Source organism: Enoplosus armatus, chromosome 2 (genome assembly GCF_043641665.1).
Source record: "Enoplosus armatus isolate fEnoArm2 chromosome 2, fEnoArm2.hap1, whole genome shotgun sequence".
Taxonomy (NCBI): Eukaryota; Metazoa; Chordata; class Actinopteri; order Centrarchiformes; family Enoplosidae; genus Enoplosus; species Enoplosus armatus.
This window is the reverse complement of record NC_092181.1, coordinates 6572026-6590209: the sequence shown is the minus strand read 5'-3', so window position 1 is coordinate 6590209 and position 18184 is coordinate 6572026. Positions and strand designations below refer to the sequence as shown.

At 42.0% G+C, this 18184-nt stretch overlaps 1 protein-coding gene across 1 annotated transcript in view; it reads right to left on the bottom strand.

Annotated features, from left to right (window-relative positions):
* Nucleotides 1–1837: 1837 nt before the first annotated feature.
* Nucleotides 1838–18184, bottom strand: part of LOC139301044 (endonuclease V-like) — a 58392-nt gene continuing 42045 nt past the window's right edge. Inside the window, exon 9 of the mRNA XM_070924310.1 lies at nucleotides 1838–1950. The gene's annotated coding sequence lies outside the window, so the exon portion shown is untranslated. The remainder of the gene's footprint in view (nucleotides 1951–18184) is intronic.

Here is an 18184-nt window from a genome sequence, read left to right as displayed (position 1 = left end):
CAATATGTAACATAATGTAGAGAGCACCTGTAGAAGTAATAGAAGCAATAATTTTGTATCTATACCTGACTATTACTGATTGGCTACTTTAATTCAGAACTTCACTGTTTTAGAATTCACAAATGTTGTGTCTATTTAGAAAAATGAAAATGTGATTTCAACTCAGACAAAGCCAGAAACTAAAACTCAAACCTGTGATTCTGGTTGTATAAAGTATTAAATGACTCTATAATAAATTTAATTTTACAGCAAATTAGAGAGATCAGGGCCACAGTCTTATCTATCAAAACACTGGAAATGATGAGCCACAAAAGTCAGAAAAAAAAACCAATCTTTCAACACCGAGCGGTGGGCTGGGGAAAAAGACAGCACGATTATAAAGCTGAGAAAATCATTTAAACATCTGAACAAGAAGATAAAAGGAGGTCATAGTTGATGGTGAGCCAAAACAAGCCAGCTTTCCTCTAAAAGAACGAGGGAGAGAACAATGGCAGAGCTGTCAGAGAAGGACAGCAGGATCGCTGCCCTCTGTCAGAGTCTTCAGGCTCTAAATAACGAAAAAAGCAAAGATGTCCACCCAAGTTTCAACTGCTCAGGGCCTCTGAAACTCAGAGAGTGAAAGGGGAGATGGAAGAGAAGATGGAGGGACTGCAGATGGGAAAACTGTGAACAGCAGAGGAGGAAGAAGCTGTCAGTGTCAGTTCCTTATAGACCAGTGAGGTGGACAATTAGAACAGAGATCCAACCGAAAGGTCTGCCGAAGAGGTAATCTATCACGATGTCAACTCCTGTAGCATTAATGCTGCTTAATCATTCGCTTTTTATAACTTGTGGATAATGCTGAAATGGAGTCACTGTTGGAAATGTGAGCAGGTGGGAGGCAGAGATGTTACTTAGAATTCAAATTCAAATGGTAAAACGTTTTAGATCAAAAAATCCAATTATTATTATTTGCATAGCACCTTTCAAGAGCAAACGTCACAAAGTGCAAATAAAAGACGGAGCAACAGAGAAACGAAGACGTCAACCTAAAAACAGAATAAAGATTAAAGCAGAAGAGTATTCCGAGTTGCTTCTTAGCAATAGTCAGCAAGCATCTTATGTAATAACCTGCCCTGCTTCCTCAGTCACACACACAATCTGTCCAGACTGTATTGCCCAGTGTCCAACACTGTGTGCATCCCTCTGACGTGGGACCAGTCTGCGTTCTCCACCAGCTGATCCTCTGACCCCTCCTGCTGATCGATACTGCCCCATCTGACCACTTCTATTCCTGGCCACCATCCCTGCAGAGTCAGCCCCCTTCGCCCCCCCCTGCCCTTCTTATCCGTTCGCCTCGCTGGGACCGGCCTGGCACGGCGATGTCCGCAGCAAAGTCTGACTCATTTAAAGAGAGACACTCAATGACGACACATTACGCACAATATGGCCTGCGACTGTGTGTGTGTGTGTGTGTGTGTGTGTGTGTGTGTGTTACACTGTTTGCTGTTCCCATGTGCACCCGTATGCGAACAGCTTACCGTGTAATTCACCATAAAGCACAATTCACGCAACCCACAGATATTGACAGATGACCAGCACTCAGAAGCAGAACAGGGACATTTATGATTTATTTACAAGGCTCCCGGTGTAAAAAGCTGAGTGACCCAAAAATGTAATGAGCACAGTATATAAAAAGAGCCCGTCTGACCCATATCCAGTTTAAATATGGGGCGAGTGCATAAAAAGATACAGTTAATCTGACGGTGTCTTGGCCCAGACTAAAACAGCTGCGCTTTTAAAAGCACATGAAAGCTACAGCACACACTCACTCTCTCATCCAAAAACACACACACACTCTCTCTCTCTCACACACACACACACACACACACACACACACACACACACAGGGGTCTTCTGTACTTGCTGGTGTCCAGAGTTCTTTAGATCCTTCGCTGCATCATTTGCAACCTGAAACAAGAGGAGACAAAGAACAAACCTTTTAATGTAATAAATATAATACAAAACCTATTTTACTGTGTTCAAAGAAAAGGGTTCGAGAGAGAGAGAGAGAGAGACATCGCTGTTTTACGACACTCAGAGCGGTAAAGTAGAAATTATGGTGACGTGTTGTAGTTCTCTGACAGGCTTGAAATATTAGACTTTATTATGTGTAGGTTTTATGTGGCTGCTGTAGGTCAATAACTTAGGTAGTTACCAAGGTTAAATATGCCAAAAAATATGATGCCAAATAATAATATAAGCTATTTACAAGTACGCAATTTATATAGTGTATATTTTATACTGTAAACACAGCCACTCAACTGGCTTAAAAAATACATTTTACGCAATATATCGTTACAATACATATTCTTCTCTCAAATATTGTACCCCACTATTATTTGAAATAGCCTCATTAAAAAATAATTGGATATATACAAATATATTTTAAAAACTGTTGTAATTAGAGGTTGACATATCCTTCATCATGCGGCGAACATCCAGCCAGGGTGACATGATTGTGTTGAAATAAGTTCTGGTCTGCTCGCTCTCTGAGGACCCTCGCCGTGCACGATCACAGTTCCATTTATGACAGAATCACCACTGTAGCACAGCAGCATTTTCCCAGTTACGATAACGTGCAACACTGCACGGACGTGGGCTTCCGTGGGGACGGCATGTGTTCTGCTACATCCTGTGCAGGGTCAGTCTCAAATATTATTCGTTTTCTGTCAAAACGATCTTTCAATGAGCTTATTGTCATCAAGCAAAACATCTCTCCTCTCATAGAATCTCTATCTCGCCTGAACACCCATCTCAAGGCAACTCCTAACATATCAGCAAAAAAAAAAAGGGTAACGCTCTGGCCAGGTAGGTGTGATTTCCTACTTTGAAATACGAGCCCAGATCCATTACTGGGAAAGCATCCAGACCTGATGGTGTAGAAGATGTATTTTAACCTAAAGGTGAATTTACACCAAGGGGCTTCATCAGCACAGTACTGAACACATTACACTGTCATGCCACAGCTATTTCAGTGCTGTAACAGCAAAAACTGAGGCCTAACAGCGAGGCCCATTAGCAGCCTCCGTCATTATTTTCCACCAGACTGTGGAGGCCTCAGCCTGCCTCCCCAGTCCAGTTAGTTTGGGCCCTACGGCAACACAACACAAAGCAATTTGCTCTGAATAGCCACCCAGGACATTTTCAGTGCATTACAGAGGCAATCAGCATCAGCAAGTAAACTGGAGGAGAGTGACACTGAGAGGGCAGGAAATGGAATCAGGACTTGTGTGAGGAAGACGGATGTAGAAGTAGAAAAGAGCGAGTCTGACGGAGAACGGGATGGAGAACGAGATGGAGAGCTGCTATCATGTTACAGCCGGCCACATTGGCGGTCAAGGTGCTGAGTGGGCAATAAAAGGATAGCATAACAGAGTTGTAATGGCGAGAGAGCGGACATTACATAAGGCTGACTCATGGTCAGTGTTGGAGAAAAGAAGATGAGGCCTCTGCCTCCTGTTCACAGCAGGTGGCCGGAAAGGGGGGGGGGGGGGGCGCTCTCAGTGGACCTGATGTTAATATACTGCAGGACATATTAGTTATTAGACATGTCATGGCTGGTGATTATGGAAAGGTATTATTAGTTTTGTTGGTGGGATCTTATGTGCATGTGTGTGTATGTGTGTGTGTGTGCCATGTGTGTTTGATGACTCAAGCAGCCATATTTTGTTCTGCAAAATCATCTCTGCAGGTGAATATCCATAAAACACACAGCACCCCCGAGTCTGTCCTGACAGAACAGCACAACACGAAGTAGCAGGGCTGGTTTCTCCTCTTAGGTTTGGAGCTGATGGTTTGTTGCAGAAAAAAACTATTAGGTTATTATAATTAGAGCTGTTTTGTCTTGCCTTGTATTACCATGCTGCTCAGTAGGTAGATCTGGGAACTATCAGTGCCAAGGATAATTCCAGTTTATTGCAACCTGGGTCTTCTTTTTTTTAAGGTATCTGCTGAGACCTCTGGGATGTGGTGACAGGGAGCCAGTAAGATGATCAGACAGGTTTTAAACAAACCCTCATGTTAAAGAAGCTACAAGGAGTTTTTAGCTGGTTAGGACACAGTCTCAATTTAACACTGATGCCTCTATATGACCTACATAAGCAAACGAGACCATCAGCGAAGAAGATTGGCTATTTCTATATAGTAATTCTTGATGCCTGTCTCCGGGGCCGATTCCCTGTGAAATCAGACGAAATGATTTACGGTATGCAGACCAGAAGAGCCATCGTTTACATCTTCCCAGGCAAGTTTCGCAGTGAGTTGTACGTTAAAAGTAGTAGTAGTAGTTCAAAGGAAGCATGTTATATTTTGTGGTTGTCACTGGGGGCAGGATCAGCAAAGAGAAAAAGAAAAGAACGATGAACAAATATAAGTTTAAAAGGGGACAGTGATAGAGCACGGGCGGGTAACACACGAGTAACTCGGTCGGTCATTCCACAGACGGAGAGAACATCGGTATTTGAAAGGATTCAAAGCTGACCCTGAAGTGACCCCCTTACCTAAGGTGAACATTGCGAGGCCAGTTTAGGTTATTGCAAAGTAGACGTGTCTAACGCAAGGGTTGGGATGCGTCTTTCTACCACTCGCTTCCAAAACGAAGGTACGCGCCAGCCAGATCAAGATCTTTACAACGCGAGGCGGTGAAACACTGCCACTTTTGTCCACAGGGGCCACCAAAATCAACACAAAATGAAAAGTTCCGTGTAGCAACTTTGACCAACTGAACTTGTAATAGATGTACGTGCACAGTTTCCCTTTTTTCAGTTTTATACACTATACATAGGTGTGCACTTACTTTCAGTTTACCTCTAAATACAGTTGTTTAGATAATCCGGTTAAACTGTTTAAACCCAACTGATCGAGAGTCAAGATTCAAGCGTTTATTTGTCACATACACGTTTTTCAATATATGCAGGAAAATGCAGGGGTGATATACTCTAGAGAATGTGCTAAAAGGTTAGCGTGCAATAATAATAATAATAATAATAATAGAATAGAGCATGCTTAGAAACTTTGACTGCCCTTCTCAGCCTGTAGGTTGCCGCCCTGTATTCCTAAGATCATTCATCCTGCTCTCTAAGGACTCCCGCAAGTAGGATACTGAACACCAGCTCGTCTTCCCCGATGTGTACATCAACTGCCTGCTTGTTTCTTCCCTCTTTGAGCTTTGTCGTAGTGATGCCTCCAAGATCCCGGCTGTTACATTTATACAGCGTTAGTACAGCGTTATCATAACCAATAAAAATGAAACAAAAGTATGACCCAAGTTGTAGTAAACCAGAATTATCGCCACAAATGTTTCATAAACAATCGAGCAAATGGCATAGATTGGATTTCTCAACAACATACAATTGCAGCAGTAATGCGGTGAATTGCTGTTTTGTAGTGGTTTCCCCAAACACTTCCTGTTGTCAGAGAATGAAGACGCTGCAGCTGACGTGCATCTGATCTGACAGAAGGCAGGAGGTGGGAGAACAAAGAGGGAAATAAAAGAGGAGGCATCATTTCCTGTGAAATGTGAATCTGATAAGGAATGTAGATCACAGAGACGCGATGTGTTTTAGACGTCTGTGCGTTTCATAGGGGAACTGCATTCCTTGTTTTGCTTTTCAACTCTGTTGCAACAGACGTAAAGTTGCTCAGGCATGCCATGTTGCCAATAATTGCTTTTAAATGTGTAGCACAGACTATGTCACAGTGACCCATTCCAATCTCTTTTTTATATTTTCCCCACTGTCCCATCTTTCTTAAAACACACACTACATATAGTAAAAAAGATCCCCACTGTTGAGTGCGGCCTCATTCTTTATACGCGCGACACATTTTGACGTGTTATTATTTTACTTTTTTGTTACAATTAAAAGCTTATTACTGATAAAAGACAAATGATGACTTTTGGAACCAACACCTTCTTTAAAGTGTCCAGTAGGGCTTTGATGACTCAGGCAATTAGAGTCAGGGAGTGTTACTCTAATAGGCAATTAGGGTTCTTTTCTAATTAGATATAAGACATGATGATACGTTGGGGGGGGGGTATTACAGGGATGCAGCTCTAATCATAAACAGGGAATATTTTTATTTATATAAATATATACAAGGATTATGTATTTACAAACACACACACATGGATGTTAGAGGAGTTTTTTCAGTACTAATGAAAGGCTGCAGCCAATAGAAAGGGAATGCTGTGTGGCGTCTGGCAGGCCAGTCATTAGCCTTGGGTTTTTCACTCCAGTTCTCCTCGCTCTGCTGTCAGACACACCATGAGCTGTGTGTCAAGCCATATTGTACCATTCTTCAAAAAGGAAAGTTCTTTGAAACTTCTGAAATCTAGTGAGTCCCAAATTATTCATGTTGTAGCTACAGGTAACCTCTGAAATAAAATAGAAACTCACAGTAAACAAGTGATAGAAAAATGCCAAGCTGCTGGGCCACGTTGTCCGGGCACAGCCCCCCTTACTGCCAAAACCCCTCCAAATGTGATCATCTTCAACCTGCAGCTTTGTTATGGTTTATTCATTTGTACAATAAAAAACTGAGCATGAGAGCAAAATGCATTACAAAATGTGCTGTTGTGCCTGATAAATGAAAACAGACACATACAACAGCAATACATTTTCCAAATGATGCAGTGACTTAAGTGAAACAGTCCTGGAAACTGGCCATTACCACTGAATCATGACTTCATCATCACACTTGGAGACTTTTTTTTTTTTTTTACAAACCCCAAAGGGATCCATTCTGGGACCACTTCTGCTCAGCTTATACTAATGCTGACAAAAACAATGAACAAACACATCTTTTCTATTGAGACTTTTTTTCGATTATGGTATGTACACTCCCACCTCTGCGTTTATATATTATCAAGCTAACTGCCAGCGATCAAAATGGAAGCCTGTACACTCAACTCGACCTGATCCGGCTCAGCTGCTGCTGATACCAGCTCTTGTAAGTACTGGCTGCCGTCAACCCTTAGTGTACATGCGGAACTGCTGCCTGTACACTGAAGACTACCAAAGATAACGCTGGGAGGCTTATCAGTACCAGGCAGTAGACTCAGGGCTTGTTGGCCTGCAGAATCTATTCCTGGTTGCTGATGGACTTGCTGCAGCAGTTTGGCTGCTCAAACTCAAATATAATATGATAATAATAATACATTTAGAGGTCCGAAACAACATAACACTCAAACTTCCCGGTACTAATCTATACAGTACGTGCTAACCCTTAGTCATACTTATGCTGACAACACTCAACTTTTTCTTTCACTGTCCCCTAATGATAAAGATCCCATAGACTCTCTGATCAACTGCTAATACATTTCTAGAGTTGTTATGGATGCTGATCTGAACTCTCATAATCACATGATTAACTGCATCCCTACTCAGAAATACTTCCTGGTAGTATTTCTTAGTACTATTACTGCATTTCCCTCTTAAATAATCAGAGTTGTCATCAGAGACCTGTGTATTCAGAATTGAATTCATTTTAAGATCCTCCTTCTTACGTCCAAAGCTCTTAATGGCCTGGCTCCACACCGCATACCAGACATGCCCTCAGTTTATAAACCCAGCGGATCTCTCAGGTCTCAAGGTACCAATCTCCTTCATCTACCCAGAGCTTTCTCCAAAACTGATGATCGAGCACAGAGCATCTTGCACCTAAACTGCCTGATATGTCTCACATTTTCTCCAACAAAGCAATTTTAAAGGCTCAAATTATTCTAGAGCATCCTTTTCGATCCTCTTTATCTTTAGCGGTTGAGTTTCTCCCCCGTGGACGAAGATTTAGAGTTTAAGTTGAAGTGGTGCTCGTTTACAGTAAAAGCTACCTTTTTTATTCGGTTTATTGTTCTCATAAAGTAATGTAAGCATTGTTGTTCTTGTATATTTATTTTTATTTCCTTTGTTTCTGGTGCTTGTGTTCTATTCTCCCTTTCTGCTTTGTTGTTTTAATGTTTTATTTCCCTCCGATGCACTTTGAACTGCCTCTGTATTAAATGGTGTTTTATAAATGAACTTCAACTTGAATGTGTCCTGATTTCATATTAAAGGGTGGTGTTAAACCTTTTCCATGAGAGCTTCAGATACTGCCAGGTGCACCATCATCTCTGCTGACCTGTCTGACCCGCAAGTCTGCAGCGGACAGCCAAGGTCAGCTCTGCTTTCATTGGCCTGCCACAGTCTAACTGTCCTTCAGACACACAACGTGGACACATGACAGAGAGCGAGGGCAGCTCAGAGCTTTCCACAGAAAGCTAATGGGAAGAGTTTTATATGCACCTAAAACTTCAAATTAAACACGTTTCCTTGTCTTATCTAGCCATCTTTTACCATGTTTATCTTTATCTTAGAGCGTGGCTCTAAGGAGGGCAATGTCGGTCGTTCCACCACTTTGGCCCAGACTGAATACAGTCTCATCACAGGTGGGTAGTAAGTTATATCTTCTCCGGTATATTTAGGAACAGTTTAAGTCACATTTTTTGAGCAGCATACTTTTACTAGAGTAGATTTTTATAGGAAAACATTACTTTCACTTTGTTATATTTGGATACATTCATCACGCTACTTTTAATTATTTACTATTTTATGCATCCATACATCCATTCCGTTAAGAGGCTGGTTGTCTGCTGATCCCAGGTCTGCTGGCGTTCTGTTATACTACCACAGCCATGCACCCTGATGACTCTGTTCATGGTCTGAGCTACAGCAGGAAATCCAAACTGGCATGATTGACGGATAACGTTTCAACAACACAGAGTCTTCCTCTGGTAAAAGTGAAGAAGTGAACACACAAGACTTTCCCTCTAGCGCCATCATCAGGTGAAAACGGACATTTTTTCAATACTTTGGCTTATACCTGCAACACTAATCACATTACAGTGAATGACAATGACATTTCAACTTCCCCCCCCTAGCGGTTCCAAGTGGTATTATTGTTGGCTGCTGTTGCAAACACAACAGGATTGCTTCCCATTTTCCTCAGACCAACTACCAACAATACAGGGCACACTGGAGATGACCACCACCACTTTAGGAATAAGAGATAAGAAAGACACCTGTTCATTGAAGAGGTTAAGTGAAATTGTGAGTGATAACATAGTTTAGTATTGCTTCGCGCTAACAAGTAACTACTGCTAGCAGCCTGACTACTGTCCAAAGTAAGAAACAACCATAAGAATCCCAATTTGAACGAGAAACCCTGATTTCAGTGCTACGATAAAAGCAGAGTAAAACACCCAGTATGAGCATGTTAGCTTGCTGATGTTAGCATTCAAAGTTCAGCCTCACAAAGCCACGAGCATGGCTATAAACGTAGTCTTGTTTAATTGTTTTTTTCCCCACATTTTGTTTTTCATCTGTTAATATGTGGTTACTCTAATCTATTAAACAGTGATCCTTTAAAATTTCACAGCGGAATTGAAATCTCACTAAGCTGCTAATAATAAGGGGTGTTATATTCATTTTGGTACTCAATAAGATTTCATTGCCAGGGCAATTTGGTGACTTGCCTACATCAGATTTTACCTTTAAGAATTTATGCAAATCCTGTTGTGGCATAAAGCCCTCAGAAAAAGTACAAATGAGAAGAATCCAGCCTCTGCACATCCCTCCCTGCACCACCTGCATGCACAAACTCCAATCGTAGCAGCTGTTCTTCAGTGCTGCAGTACTTCTGCAAAATCTGAATGCTAATTTGGGGAGGTTGGTGCACAGAGTGCAGTCTTGATACCGATGCCCCTACACTACAACTCATTAAGAAATAATGAGACTGACCTACAGAATAATTTACATGATATGTGCAAATAGGCTTTCATTTAGATTAGCATATAAGTCAGCTTCCCTCTCACTGAGCACAGTTACTGATCAGAGTAGCATATTATAGTATTATCATTTTGTCAGTTTGGCCATTTTAAATGGGCCTCAGAATAGCAAAGTGAAAAACAAAGAAGGACTGTAAAAAATACTGTACAGGCTTCAACAACAGCTGGCTTCTGGGTTTATTGATGTGCAAAAATAAATGTACACATAATGACACACACACACACACACACACACCCACACACACACACACACACACACACACACACACACACACACACACACACACACACACACACAGGTACTTCTGCAAACGCATGCATTCAGAAACATTCGCACACAAAACCCCCTGAAGTCAGCACATTTCTAGACGGTAAACAAGCCTGGGAGCTTCTTAGCCATGCTGGTCAGGCTTCAGGCATTACTAGTGCACATAACATGACCACCCCCCCCCCACACACACACACACACACATTCACGGGGCTGTAAACATTAGCAATATTTTCCCATTTCTTCTGCAGGGCAGACGAGAGAGCGGTAGATCTTCAAGGGGGCTGAGCCCTTCACTGGTAATAATCTGCTTTACACTTCACACTGCCAGGGAGATGAATCATGGTGGATGGTGTCACTGTGTGTGAGGGAGGGAAGGGGGCCCTGATGTGGCATGAAGGCTGGCTTTTATGGTCCATGGGTGTGTGTGTGTGTGTGTGTGTGTGTGTGTGTGTCCTTTCATGTGTGTGTGGATTCATGGGTGCAGGGAGAGGCCAAGGATCTTCTTCAGATATTGTCAGCAGACCAAAGGTGCAGAGCTGTTTTCACGGATGTAGATGAGGTTGCCAGGATTCACAGAGTTTTATGTACCTTTTCAAGCTGATACACATATTGTACTTTTCTTATAAAGGGGACAAGGGAGGCCACACACCCAGCCAGACAGGAAGTAGACAGATTAGACAGACTGCCACAGTGGACAGATGTCTGTAAAATACAGTTTGAAGAATCTGAAGTTTGGAGTTATATGACAAATACATTGATCTTTCTACTGCTCACATAATTACCTTACATTACTGTATGTTTTGTTGTTGTCTTGTATTTTCGTGGTTTCTGCCACCCACACATCCTATGCAACAAATGCCATTCCTGCACTGGATTCAAACAGCCTTCGCAAGCTCAAGAGATTCACAAGAAACAATGCAGCATGTATGCAGCATTATTGTTTTTCAGTTTAATTTGCTCTTCTGTTGTTTTTCAAATTGTGCATTTAATTACTTCATATGAGCCACATGAACACACGCGTCTTTATTTATTTTTTCTTTTTAATAGAAATATATTTCTATAATTTGACATGTTAGGAAATACGCTTGTTTGCTTCCTTGCAGAGTTACATGAGAAGATGGATACCACTCTCATCTTTGTACAGTAGATATAAAGCTACAGCCATCAGCCAGTTAGCTTAGCTTAACATAAAAACTGGAAGTAGTAGGAAACAGCAAGCCTGCCCCTGTCCAAATGTAATAAAATCTGCCTACAAGCACCATTAATGTTCGTTAAAAGTAAGATAAAAGATAAAAATATCTCAGTTGTTTTAAGTGTAAAACGGCAAGTTGGGGTTTTGCAGGGGGTTATGTGAGGGGCTGATTCTTTGCCAAGCTTGGTGACTTCCTGGATGCTCTGCTCATGGTGGCAGCAGGACTAGATTAAACAAATGAGATATAACATGCAATTTATGTAGCAAGCTTCAGAGTTGCTGGTAGTCGGATTTTGTTACCTTTGGACAGAGCCAGGCTAGCAGTTTCCCCCTGTTTCCAGTCTTTGTGCTAAGCTAAGCTACCCGCCTGCTGGATCTAACTTTATGCATAACGGACAGACACGAGAGTGGTATCAATCTTCTCATCTAATTCTCAGTAAAGAAGTGAATATGCGTATTTCCCCAAATGTCAAACTATCCCTTTAAAGAAGTTTTAAAAAGACTCAAATAAAGATGCATGTGTTCATATAAAGTAATAAAAGGACCTAAACGCCCCCTGAAAGCGCAGTATTCAATATCAATCAACATTATTACTGTTTTCTTACTTCTCTTGTTGCATTTCATAATATTCAGTGTGCAGACCAAACTGTGGCTCCGCTGCACGTCAGAATATTAAGTGGCATCTCTCTTGGATTCATACTGAAGGTCAAAGTTCAACCAGGCTCATTTTTACATGGGGTTTAAATAAAATGTATGTGTGCAGATACATCTCTGTGCCATTCGTGTGTCTAAATGGGTGGATTCATAGAAAGCCTTTTAAAAATGTGCACACACGCTAAGGCTTGGCCTCAAGGTCTTTTTCATTTCACACAAATCCAAAATCTTTCCAACTCCACACTTTTCTATTCAACCTTTAACTAACCAAATGAGTTGAGTTAACCTAACTCATATTGAGTTCCATCTGTGCTCAATATTCTTTCATGGCTTCATCTGAGAGCAGTCTGATGAAACAGAATCTGATGAAAATGCACACAGCTGGTTTGATATCACATGACACAGTAATAAACCATAAGCCTGGGAGAATAGGAAAGTTTTGAGTTTACTTTTGAATGTGGACACAGTTGTGATGGAAGCTTGTTCCAGAGAGCACAACCTCAGTAACTGAAGGCACTGGACCTGGATCTAATTCTGGGTTCAGCTAGAAGACCTCCTGATGACCTAAGAGGCCTGAACGGGTCATCGTTTTTCCATAATTTGTACAACAACATTATCATATTAGTCTTACTTTCCCCATAACCATATTAAACACAACACTGTGGGTTAAGTTGTGAATTAATAAAGAGGAAGAGTATGAAAAACTCTGGATTGGTCACACTAGATTAAAGCGAGGGGACTACTGAGACGCCAACCGTGATAAAATGGAATTTACGAGTGTATCAGATGATGCAGTATCAAGGTCTCAGACCTACACTGTGTGACGTTAGCTGTGACCCGGCTGATGAGGACATGGCAGTGTGACAGAGACACCGGCCAATGAGCCAGTCCTCGGGAGATGCTCGCTACCTACGCAAACCGCTGACCGACTTATGGAGAAGAAGAGAAAAAACAAAAACAGAAACCCCAAAAATTTATGGGCAACATCTGCGGTGTGGTGACGGGCCACAAGTCAAGATCAGAGGCTGAGTTTTTAAGAACTTGTGCCTTCATGAGTCAAAATGACATCCACAGCATAATTTATAGGGGGTGACACGTATGATTTATGACAGACACTTATAGTAGAAGTAATACTAGTGGTAGCAGTAGATGTAAGTACATTTACTCAAGTTATGAAGGACAACTACACCACTGTATAAGGCACTTTACCTGAGTATTTACATTTTATGCTATTTCACATTACACTACATTTATTTGACAGCTATAGTTACTAGTTACTTTGCAGATTAAGATTTGCTTGCCCTTATACACCCAGCTGTCAGTTTATATGGTACGCCTAGCTAAAATGAATGCCACACTAATATAGTCCTGCAGTATATCTCACCTATGGTTTTAGACAATGGTTTTAGAGAGGGGTTGATTCGACTGTATAGTCATTTTGGAGGCTGCAGTTTGTGGTGCTGTTGAATTGTATTGCATACTGTGAGCTGTTTCCAATATTTTCTAATATCTAATATCTAAACTGCTGAAAATCTTTTTTCTGACTTCCAGCAGTTTAACTTCTCACCTTGCTGCAGTGATGTACAGGTGTACCCCAGGGTGTGTCAGTACACCATGACATCCTCATCTTGGTACAGTGATACTGGATGTGGTCAGAAACGTTTAACCAGAGAGGCTAACGTGTAAAAAGAAAAAGCAAAAAAAAAAAGCATTTGTTTTAAGGCTTCATTTTATTGGACAAGATACATTTAATCTGTTACCTCTGTTGGATTTTTCAACAATTGCTTTTAATGTTTATTTTATGCGACATTATAAAACAATGATTTGATAATCACTATTATTGTTTCTATTTAGTATGTATTGTTTTTTCCCCATGTTCTTGTCTGTCTTTTTATTAATGGGCTTATTTTGTAAACAATAAAATGTGTTCAATGGTAGTATTAGTGGCAAAAAAGAACAATAGCAGGAGAGGATGTAGTAGTAATAAAACATATATTACACAGAGTGAAAGACAATATTTCATACTAACAAACCAAACTCAAAGTCAGCAGCAGCAGAGACTAAAAGCTGTGTTTGGCTGTGTTAACATCAACAGCTTGCCTGCTGAAGCCCACTGGCTCCGTCCCCAAGAGAAATTATTTGAAAAAAAATCTAATATTGCCCTCTCTTCAACCAGTGCAAGTGTAAAAATTGGCAGACACTGGGGGGGGTTGTACTACAACATAGTTTTATATCATATTCAGAGGTTCCTGGACGTTCATACTATACACTCTCAGAGTGTCTTCATGTGTTTAAAGAGTATTGCCCTGCTCTCATCATGCCCCACTGCCCATTAAACTAACCTTCATCAGAGCCATTTCTGTAATGACATCCACTAACTTCAGACCTGACTAAAAACACCAACGGCATCCTGACTAATCAGGAATTCTTAGCAGAGAGAATCAGTAAACAGTGAGACGTCCTGTTGCCTCTTGTCTGTCTGTCTGTCTGTCTGTCTCTCCCTGCTTTCTGCTCCAAAGCAGCTGCTTACCAATAGCCGACAATTGCTTTGAAGAGATGACCCCTCATACTGAATTCTGATCGGGTCAGCGCGATACAATTCACTGCCATGTCTGACAGCTGTGTACAGCTGTGAGAAGGTGACGGAGGGGAGGTAGAGTTACAGAAACAGCCGGGATGGGAGAGATGAGAAAGAGGTAGGTAAGGGCGAGGCGTGATGACAGGAGAAGGGGACAAAAGTGGAGGAAGAGAGAATGTGAAAATGAAGAAACAGTAAAGGGATGACCAGAAAGGGAGAAAGACAGATGGGGGAGAGGAATGGAGAACGACAGAAATAAGACATGTGCAAAGAGGAAGACAGGATGTTTGAAGCTGCCTGTCTGACATTAAAGCACAAGCTTTATGAGGCAGCGGAGCCTTGACGCTGAAGGGAAGGATGAGGAGGAGGAGAAGAGATGAAGGGTCCCTCTGTTACACCCTGTCAGTGAAGAGAATAATACAATCTGTGTACCTAACAATCTGCACCACTGATTTACCACCGCGTACAGTATGTACTATATGTTCTGTAACTATGCAGCATTATGCCAGGGCGTCATTCATAAATTTGTGGACATAGCAGATGTTTGCATGCACATTTTGTGTGACATTTGAGTTTGAAGTCAAATATTTATCATTGATTCACCGCTCATCTCGCCAACAAATCACACTCTTGCCTCGCCTGTAGTAAAACACCATATCACTCTGATGCAAATGAGCTGTAGTGGGTGTGATGGAAAGGAATTGGATGTAGTATCTTCGGGAAACTCGCAGGCGATACACAAGCCACCACCACTCATGTTGATCTACTCCGTACCAACGCGCACATTACGGCTTATGAATGGCCTGGGAGACGAGGCATTACGGTGGGCTTGTGGTGAAAGAGCCCAGAGCCCTCGGGTTGTTTACAGTGAGTGATGATGTGTGCGAGTGAGGGGAAGGTGTTTGTGCGTGCGTCGGAGCTGCTGGTTTTCCCACTGAAACGAGCGAGCGCGAAGACATATTGCAAAAAGAAACAAAACACGTACTCGTGAGCGCAAAGCAACATTTGTGCGGAGTGTATCTCTGGGGAACGGTGCGAAATGTGAGCGACAAAAGCCCACGTGTGAGAGGGATAACGACACTGCAGCGACTGATCAGAGGGCTACGATGACAGGCCGATGCTGCAGATCAGCGTGTGATCATTTCAGGGCTTGAACCTGTGAGCTGCATCCATTATTTCATCAGGAGTTATGACACAAAAGTGTGTGTATGTGTGTTGCAAAGACGGAGAGTGTACATTAAAGTACATTTGACGGACAGACTGCTAGCAGGGCCATAACCAGGTCCACCCAATGCACCCAAACCCCCTCAGAAAATTCTGACCAAAGACCGAAAACTAAATATATTAAAATGTTATCCATCCAGTTGGCTGTTCAATTGTATTTTCTTGTAAATTTTATTGCCCAACACGAAGGTGGAAATGCTGTTTATAATCACACTGTCAAAATACTGGTGGAAAAATACTAAACCCTTTTTTTTGCCTAAAAGTAGTAATAATACTGCTAAATACTACTAAATACATGTAATACTGGGATGAGCCTATAAAATACCTGCTATTTGTTAGCATGTGAACTCCCCACAGGTTGCTAAAAACCCCAAATACCCAGAAAATGGGACAGGATATGACCAAGCCAGGAGCAGGAGCGACATATTTTTACTAGCTCCCAGGTTTTGAAAACTAGTTGAAGGCTAGTAGGCTAGTCAACATTCTTTCTTCTTCTTTCTTATTTTGCGCCAGTAAACAGTTCATTGTTGTCAGTCCTAGTGTTCTGACCTGCTCTCCTTCATCATGCTTTGTCACAGATCTGACAGTGATCCATTTCAACCATTCAATAAATAAAAGTTCTGAAGAATGTCAGAACTCTTATCTTTAAGAGAAACTTTATTGGATGAAGATGGAGCATTTGTTAGCCAGCCTGACCCTGCATTGTCAGTGGCATGTCCTGTGCCCCTGCAGCCACATACAAACACATTATTATCAGTGTCAACAGAAGCTTTATCTTTAGCTCACTACAGCAAATTGATGGTGAAGAAAAGACACCATTTGGGCTCTTACAGTGACAAGGCGCTTATAAATAGTAATGAAATAAGCAATTTTATACACAGGAGATGGTAATAAATGTAGTGCAAACTATGTCAATTTATTCAGGCATTTATGTTTTACACATTAACTACTGCTGGTTGATGTCAGGTAAAATCATATTTTACAAAGTAGGGAGCACAGCTCACAGCGTCGACTAGTGATTTTAGCGCTCGACTTGCTAACAGTCCCTCGAGACTTCAATCTTCATAATTTTTCCATTGAACTTTACTAGTAATGAGGAATTATACAGTTTTCCTGAGAGTAGCATATTCAAGGCTGGATTACCAATAAGGCAAAGCTGGCAACTGCCCTGGGGCCCGGCAGCTCATTTTTGTCCCAGGGCCCCCCAGCAGGTTAATCTGGCCGTGGGGACATCCTGCTCTGTTGAGGATTTAGACTGAACAAACTTCTGGACCAACAAACTGTCATTGTATATTTTGTGTTATACAGTAAGGAACAAGGAATTCCTACAAGAATGAATTCAACATTCTGATCGATACAAGGGACATCTGGCAAAGATCTCTTCAATAGTTTAACACACAGTTCAACGTTGCGTAACAAAGCTAAGGTGGGAATGTCATTAATGTCTAAAGCCTCCAGTCAGTGGGAGAGGCTTCTTGAGAGCGTTAATCCCACTCCTGGCGAGGCCAAGCATCGCTGCTGACTGAAGCACCTTACAAGCGGGAGCGCAGCGGCCCGCTGGCAGCGACGGTGGAGTTACTAAGCAGAAGTGGACTTCACATAACAGCCACTCAATGAAAACAAAAGCCCTGGCCCTGTCTGCTGAGCCTCCCTTTTCCTTCGCCGGCAAATCTAATAACCTATGTTCGCAGCATCTCCTTTGCCTCGTCCAAGGCTGACGCGTCCTTATTACAATAGATCGGCCTCAATTGATTGGTCTTTGGAAGCCTCGGGGAAACAAGAAGGCCCAATTGATTTTCTGGTTTATTGCGAGGGCATGTGAGAAGTTTGAGCTTGTGGTGAAGTGGATGGCAACACATCCACCTGGACGGCTTGCGTGAGAGGGTGCGGGCCAGGGGTAAGGACACACAGGTGTGTATGCGGGACGCTGGTTTGAGAGGCTGTGCTTTGTGCCCGGGCTTCTGTTGGAGATAAACAAAGTAATTTGTCTGGTACTGCAGCAGTTTACCTGTCGTTATAACTCAAGTGCCGGACGGTGTCGGCCCAGTCATCTATCAATCACACGCGCATCAGGATGCCACAACTGAACAAGGCGCTGCTGACAGCGCTGCAGACACGGTACAGCGCCGCGGGGACGCGTTTGTCAGTTTTAGAGCGAACCGAAAAACAAAACACAGAAAACACACACAGTGCCTCTGGTTGGATTTAGCCTCGCAGAAAGTTATAAGTGGATGAAAAAATGCTCAGCTTCATTCAAATACACTTTTTGGACACTTTTTTTTTAACTCCGTTACAGTTAACATTTTCATATTGTGATTAAGCTTCCTGCCAGAGTGACTTGACATTGAACAGAACAACAATATGTCAGCATGGAAGGTAGAGTGAAGGACCGAGCAACAATTG